An 8,499-nucleotide genomic window follows, 5' to 3' on the forward strand; every position below is an offset into this window, starting at 1 on the left:
AATAGATCCCTCCCTCCCTTCCTTCCTCCTGAACTTCAGCTCCAGACAATGAAAATATCCACACAGAGCAGTGTATTTCTGGCAAATTTCACATGGTGTTACAAGGAGATAGAAGGAAAGATCTAAATGCTACAAAATGAAATACTCTGTTAAGCAGCACATGGTCCAACACTGATGTCTTAGGCATTGCTAGCCCCGTGGTTTACATGACGCTAACTTAGTATTTTTCTTTCCTACCTAAAAGCTCTGATACTGAAATAGTTTACTGCCAAAAAACACCATTATTTTCATTCCATTTTGATGGGAAAAAGAACCAAAACCATATATTTTATTTCACACTGGAACAAAAATTTTACTGCGAGGCTAATGTAGTTGTAATACATGTATTGCTTTGTGTATTCTTACAGGCATTTTTTTTCTTGTGTCAAAAAAAGCAGCCATATCTTTTTTTTAGCAGATTTATTGTGCCATGTATTTCTCAATAGTTTGTTATTTTCCAGATGTTAAGTAATTTATTTTTCTTAATATTTGCTCCATTACTGCTAGATACAGCAGTCAGACTTACAAGGGGGTAATTTTAGGGACCATTCAATTTGTTGTTAATTGCTTGTAATTTTTGTTGGTTTTATTTTTAAAGCATCTAAATGCACCACCATGATCAGAACCCATTGTGGAAAGCACAATATGTACATTTAGGAAGAGACATGATCAAGATGCCCAGTGTAATAATAGAACCTCCCCCTTTATTGAAAATCTGCATTTTGCTCTCCTCTAGCACTCCAGTTCCTCCCCTCCCTCACAAATAAGGAAGAATTATTGGCATGGTCGATTCATTGAGTAACTCCCTTGATACACTAGCATGAACACCGCATAGCTAAGAAAATGTGTTTGTATCTCACTTTAATCTCTCTCATGTTCTTCTACAATAGTTTTTACAACTTGATGAGCACATAAATGGATTTTCTTACCACTTCTAGTTAAATATGAAGGTAAGAAAGGAGATTAACAACTTTTTAATGTATTTATGAATTCAGATCTACCTTTTCAGCTATTGGTAGATACATATATTTTCTGTAGTATTTCCTTCCCTCTCTCAGGTTGTCTGTTTGTTTGCATCTGACTTGACTAGCTTCACTGCATAGCGAGGGGATCTTATTTCTGACACCTTATTCAAGGCTATCAAAAAGCTTGAAATGGAGAGCACTGAAGAAGAACATGGCTGTCCTAGCTGTGAGCCACAGGGTGATCATAAAAAATGAATGGCAGTGAAACACCAAAGTTAGTAGAGCTGTGTTCTGCCTGGCCTACAACCTGGTTGTTCAGGGTCATCCAGGTATCGCCATAGCTGTTTGTGATCTTCAGGGCAGGAACACTCTTTGTCTCTACTACCTCTCTTTAATTTTAGCTTTGTTTTTGCCTTACTAACATCTCCAGGTAATCACAACTGAGACCTAAGCTAGTGTGTCTACTGGGTGAATTTCATCGCCTTAGAAAAGTGAGGCGTGACCTTCAATGCTCTAATTTAGAGCTAGGATCTAGAGATCCCATGTAGGAGCCATTTAGAATAAAAATGCTGCTGTCTTCCTCCTAAAACCTATATTTTGAAGCTGTCATCCATTCCAAGATGCAGAGGAAGGAGCTTGAAACTGTGCTTCCCAGCTAATCGCACAATAAGAGATGCCAGTTTGCCTGGACTTGTCCTGAACACCAAGTGAAACACAATGAGATTCATACTTGGTCCTTGTGATTAGTGCTGTTTCAGCTCTAACCATGGAGCCTGATCTTAGCCTGGCAGGCCACAATAACCTTAACCACTCAATAAGTTGTAGCTTGCAATAGCCAGAACAGTTCTTCAAACTCGTGGACAACTCTTGGGCCGCTTCTATATTACTCAGCCCATGCATCCAGGCACGTCCATGTGTCCCTAAAAGCGTCCAGGAAAAGTAGGAAGTTGCCATGAAATTGCTGCTTTGGTCTATTTCTGCTGGAGCAGACTGTGAGAAGTATTCTCATGGCAGAGGCCTGTGTTGGCTTCCCTTTTTCTCCTGGGAGCCTCTTGGAGTCAGCAACCGGGTGCATTGTAAGCCAGATGAATTCCTCTGGCAGTGGTGGTAGCCCAAGAGATTTCCTAGAGGCTCTGTATCCAATGTGTCCCCAGTAAGATGCAATGGGAGAAGCTAGTAAATACCCCAGGAAGGAGCCATGTGAATCTCCCAGGAGCTGGCTGCAAATATTAAGAATTGTTCTGGCAGGCCATAGATCTTCATATTCTTCTACTGATACCCTCAGTTGCCTTGGATTTCAAACCTGTAATGCCAACAATGTGGGCGAAAAAATACTCCTCCTGGATAAATTTGGTGTGTGTTGACTATTGCTTGGCAATGTACTTGCAAGTGGGACTGTCACCAAAACCAAATGCCTGTCTCAGTATCCCAGTTCTGAGGCTATTTCCTCAGAGACAACGTAACAAACCCTTCAGTAAAGGGTCTCACTCCACATCTGCTCCCATGGTTTGACCCAACATTCTGGCATGGTACCGCAGAGTCTTTTGAAATACCTTTTGACTTAGTCTCTACGTTAGCCATGTTAAACAAGATGGCAAATGGTTTCTATTTCCTTCTCATGTTTCTTTTCTAAAAGAAACCCAGTACTGTAGAGTTTCTTGTGGTCGAAGGAACACATTTTCCACATCTATAAATTTCACACAAAACGTGGAGAAGTCATGTAGCAGCACAAGTTTTGTTCCCCAGAAGTTCTCAGTGGTGGTTTTACATCCATAATTAAGATGTCTGTTCCTACCGCATAACTTGTTATATTATCTGCTAATGACCCAAATGTTTCATTTTTCTGACATGGAACAGATGGATATCAGCATTATTACTTATAGAAAGCAGGAAACCATGTGTGAGGTCTCAGAAATAGATGGGATTTCTTTTCACTTAGGCCTATATTCAAAAGATAAGGGAAAAAATGATTTTTTGTGTTGTTGTCAGAACCATAAATTAGAGTGACTAAATCACAGGGCTGGGAAAAGCTGCTGTTCCTTATTGACTCAAGTTTGTGTGGTTGCTTAAGTTTTGAGAGAAACTGACCAAGATGCTCTTTTTGGTGTGAAAAGATTCATGGTGCCCATGAGCAACAGAGACAAATCTTAATTACCAGTGGTGGAAAAGAACAGCAGAAAATACTAAAACTAATAAACTAGCAAATATGTATTCCTTTGTCTATTTCAGGATTTGGAAGTATATATAACAGGGGAATATGTGCATGTAACTTCTCAAAGGGGCCTTGCTTTCTGCTGTATTATCTCTGATACGATCAGTGTGCATTTAGGCCCCATTCCTGCCATACTGTTCAGAGCGGGATCTGCTCCCAGGGTTACCTCTTGCACTTTCAAGAGTCTGCTAAAGTCTTTCTCTGGGAAATACATCTAGCAGCCCGGGATCCTTTCAACTAATCCACTCTGGGCATTAGGTATTTGTCTTCCTTGGAGATCTGGAAATGCACTCAAGTGTATGTTCCTTGTTTTGTAGCACTATATTCAGTGCCAAGTTCTGCATGCTTTACTTGTCTCAAGCTGTTACATGTTGCTCTCTAAGGGTTTGGACTGATGTTAGTTTTTAATTCCACCTCATTTTTTGTTCTTTCTTTCTCTCTCTCTTTTTTTTTTTTCTTTCCAACCTGGTTTGGAAGAAAAACAGCCACAATGGTTAAAAGTATTGAATACTTTTTGTAGTTGTTGTTTAGTTACGCAGTCTCTGCACATACCGTTTTAATACAAAATATTTTCAAATAATCAGTGATCGACTCAAGAGCTTATTTATACATTTAGCCACCTGGGCTAGATATTGGCAGCAGCAGCTAATTGAGAGATTGCAAGGATATGACAAATACTATGGAGAGGTCATCTGTCTACTGAAATCAACTCAAATTATAGTAACAGCACATAATTAAATTGCAGCTTGCTTTCTTGACGTGAATCCCTCTCTGGCTTGGTATTCATCTACTATTTGCCTGGCTTTGTACTTTCAACAGTTTGTAACCTTTCTTTTCCTTCCTGAAACCACCTGCAATTTTTCCAGGATTCTAAAAGCCACCAAAGCTGTAGGGACATTTTCTGGTTGCTTTTTTTTAATTATTTTTTTGGTTACATATTTACACCTGTCTGACTGTAGAAGAACCTAGAGTCAGTCTTTTTGCTCTGAGACCTCACTGTGGCCTTCCAGTACTTGGAGGGAACTTACAAGCAGGAAGGGAACAAACTTTTTACGCGATTTGATAGTGATAGGACAAGGGAGAACAGCTTAAACAAAAGAGGGGAGATTTAGGTTAGATGTTAGGGAGAACCTTTACACTCAGAGCGTGGGGATGTGGTGCCCCATCCCTGGAGGCACTCAAGGCCAGGTTGGATGGGGCTCTGGGCAGCCCTGATCACAGCAAGGGTTGGGGTAGGCTTTAAGGTACCCAAACCATTCTGTGATAAACAGAGGTGGTTTCCCTGTCTTTTATTGGAGATGGGGTCAACCAACTCATGCTTTCTGTGGGAACAGCTCAGAATATGTGCACAAACCATCACCAAAAAGCAGCTAAGCATCTGGAAATACACACCTGTGTCTACATCTTGATGACCATTCCTGTGCATGTCTCCCTAGCTAATTTTGGGACCATTATTTTTCCTTTTTCCCACTCCTCCTCCCTATATAGGCCTCATGTGGCCAGGATCAGTGTTTTGGCCAGATGTGGGGATCTGTTTTTGGGCTGAGCCTTCCCTCCTTCCACCCCCTCTCCTCTTCACCAGCACCTCATCTGTGTTGACATCCTCAGTCTTTTCTGTCTCCTGTGTCCGAGGCAGCTGACTTCCCTTGGTTTCCTTCCCACTCAGACCACTGGCTACCTTCCTTGCCTCCCCTGCAGTGCAGTGTTGTTGTGTTTCTTCTGATGTCTGTCTTTCTCCCTGCCTAGGAGATTGGATGTTCTCTGAGGGACCATGTGGGATGTCCTGATCCAGACTGGACCCTGCCCTAGTGCCTTACCTCCGTGGTACTGCCAACTTGGGAAAATCCATGCATCACTGTCTCCTTCCTTTGTACAAGGGCTTTTCTTTAACAGCCATCCTGACAGAAAATCAACAACTTTTTCTGTGCTGTAAACTTACTGAACTAGCAATAACTCATTTATAGCTTTGCTGCCCTTGCTGTTAACAGAGAAGTGTTAAGTATCTGTATATTCTCACTTGGCTGCTGGCCACCCTTTCAATTTCTGGTGCAATTTTTATTCTGACATCAGAGCTGCTCATTGTAAAAGCAGACCAGGTATGTTGTGAACTTTGGGATAAGCTTAAATGTTACAATCACTGTACAAGGATACTCCAGCCTTTGATAATGGACTGACTGTTTCTTTACATTGCAGCTGTCTCCCTTTAGTACTTGCCAGTTGCTGATGAGCTCTATACAACTCTCCAGCTCCGGCAGTAATTTGTTAGGTATTTCCTGCAAAGGACTGAGAAAAAAAAGCAGGAATAGGGGTGACAAGAGAGACAGACATGATGAAAGGGGCAGGCAGGATGAAAGGGAAAGGCAAAAGAACCTGAATCTGTGGGTGGCCTGGAAGCTGCTTCTGAAGGCATAAGAGCCAAGCGTGGGAGAGAAAATATTTTGTTTGATTGTTTGTCAGTGCTGCCTGCTGACATTTTGGACATGCCTGTAGATATCTTCTCATGGTGGCAGTATGGTATGTGGGACTTAGTGCTGCAGAATATGGGGAGGCATCTAACCTTTAAAATTAAAAAGATCAGCCAGTGAAGGAAAAACACCACCATAATATCTCCTAACATTGACATAGAACTATGTTGACCAACCCAGCCTTTGGGCTGTCTGAGGCCATCAGGTGCATTCTTCTGTCATTAAGAGTATGGCTGGTAGCACAGGTTTGGAGGGGCCATTGGGAATGGCCAAAACAGCCCTGTTTTATGTGAGAAGAGGCCAGCCAGTTTATGAACCTTTCAGCAATGAGAAGAAGGCCTGTTCGCAACCTCACGAGAAGGATAGACATTTTCAGAATCCTGGAGGTAACTTTGGGTATGTATTATCAACTGGCTGGCAGTGATTCCATGGAAATAATGACATGTCCAGCTAGTCTTGATGATCACTTCCATTTCCAAGTTTATGTACGGGCTCCCAAGAGAAGTGGTCACAGCACCAAGCCTGCTGAAATTCAAGAAGTGTTTGGAGAGTACTCTCAGAAATGTGGTTTGAGTATTAGGTAGTCCTGTGGGGAGCCATGATTTGGACTTGATGATCCTTGTGGGTCCCTTCAAACTTGGGATATTCTATGATTCTATGATTCTATGTCCAGGGATTCAAGGAGGGATAGGGCTTTAAGGGAAGAGGGTCACACTGGTTCAGCAAAAGGGGTAACTCTTTCTTTTGTGTCCAAATAAATTTGAAGCTCCAGGGACTTCATTTTTACCTCAAAAGGGACATCGTTTGGCTATTCTGATGCAGAGTTTTAATAAGACTGTAAGTGGGACTGGGAAGTCCTGATGAGCCATCTTGTAGAATCAACAGATAAAAGAATCTGTTAGTGTACTGCATGCAGCGTTGTCCATATCCCCTTCTTTTACCCATCATACGGGGAGCCTGCAGCAAACAAGTACGAAGTCAGTTCTGGTAGGTGCCCTGTATCTCACTGGGATGAGTCAAAGCCCCTCAGTGCTACTTTGGAGGGGCTGCTTCAAGACTTCAGCTACTCCCACTAGAAGGGGTTGGGTGAATTAGTGCTAGATTTTCATTAGCCAGCCAGCTTGTGAATCATTTATAGCTTTGTGTTTCTTTTGTGTATTAGCTGATGGCTTAGCTGATCTGGCAGATAAACAGGAAATAAATGAGTACTGATACTTCCTTATGCAAAGAATTGGTCCATCTGTCCCACTCAACATAACACAGGGGATGACAAACATAATAGCACACCTAATGCTGTTTTTTCTTAGATGGCAAAGAGGTATTTCCAGTGTATCCAGTGATACAAAATATCTCTCAGGAGATAAATATTTATTCTTATGAGCAGGAATCACTATTATAAATATACATGTATATATATTACTTTCATTAAGCTAAACTTACTGGAAATCTCATGCAAGACATCGGGTACATGACTTTCATGATCTCCTCTATTCCAAGATTACATGCACGGGACTGTTGCAATGCAGTTAAAGGTGATAAGTTTGAGTGACACTCTGACTAGTTCTCCATTCAGAAAGGTGAAGAGATTTAGGATGGAAACATTCTAAGACATAAGTCACCCAGAAAGTGATGATTTTCTATTCACGCCATAAAGGATCTACATTCTGCTGGAGAACACAAACATGGAAACCGTGGACATATGTCTATAATAGGTCATTTTTTGCTGTTTCTGATGTCTGTATTTTTCCAATACTAGGTGTTTCCATAGTACTGGAATGTTTCTAGTGTTTTTGGAATATTTGAAACCAGTAAATTTCCAATATACAGAAACAGTTCTTATATTACTGAATTTCACTGAGTTGGGCACCCAGCTTTAACAACAACAAAATCTTTGTTCCACTGGGTAGTCCAAATTAATTTCATAGAAGTCATGCACTGAACATAGAGTCACAGAATCATTAAGGTTGGAAAAGACCTCTAAGATCATCTAGTCCAACTGTCCACCTATCCCCTGTGCTTTCCACTAAAACATGTTCCTGAGTAACACATCTACATCTTCCTTGAATACCACCAGGGAAAGTGACTCCACCACCTCCCTAGGAAGACCATTCCAGTGCCTGATTGCTCTTTTAGAGAAGTTTTTCCTGTTATTAGGCAAGCAAAAATGATACTGACATTCCTCCTGTCCATCAGGATGGGAGAGGAGAAATCAGTTACATGATCCAGGCCCTCAACTGAAGAAGCTTGCATTGGGATATCTCATAAGGAGCAAAGGTTGTAGAGCCAGATATAATAAAATCCAATGTAATTTTGCTCCCCACTGCAGTGATTAGAACTAGCCTGAAAGTTTCCTCCACAGTTGCTTTCAGGGTTGGCTGGCACATGGACAAGACCTCTATAATTCAAAGCCTGATGATTGAGTTACTGGCTTGGCACACAAGAAATCTGGTTTCAAGTCCTTGCTTTGCCTGAAGCAGATCTGCCATTTTTTTGGTTCCAAACCTTTACTGTGCTTCAATCTGAGTGACTTGAATTTAGGACTCCACATGCCAAACGCAATACCACAACCATCAGGGTATGGAATATTTGTCTAGAAATGGAAACATTTCTATTAAAACCTTAGCTTTGCTGACAAAGAAACATACTTATATGAAATTATATTTATTTGATGAAGGTCAGTTTTTAGATGAAATGAATTTCTTGAGAACAGAACCATTCAGGAGCTGGTACTCGCTGAAATACAAATGCACTCTGGTCATGTCCTTTACCGTGTTGAAAGCAGACACAGGTTGGAAGAGCTATTGACACCTGAGATCAC

Source organism: Phasianus colchicus, chromosome 1 (genome assembly GCF_987193195.1).
Source record: "Phasianus colchicus chromosome 1, bPhaCol1.hap1.1, whole genome shotgun sequence".
Taxonomy (NCBI): Eukaryota; Metazoa; Chordata; class Aves; order Galliformes; family Phasianidae; genus Phasianus; species Phasianus colchicus.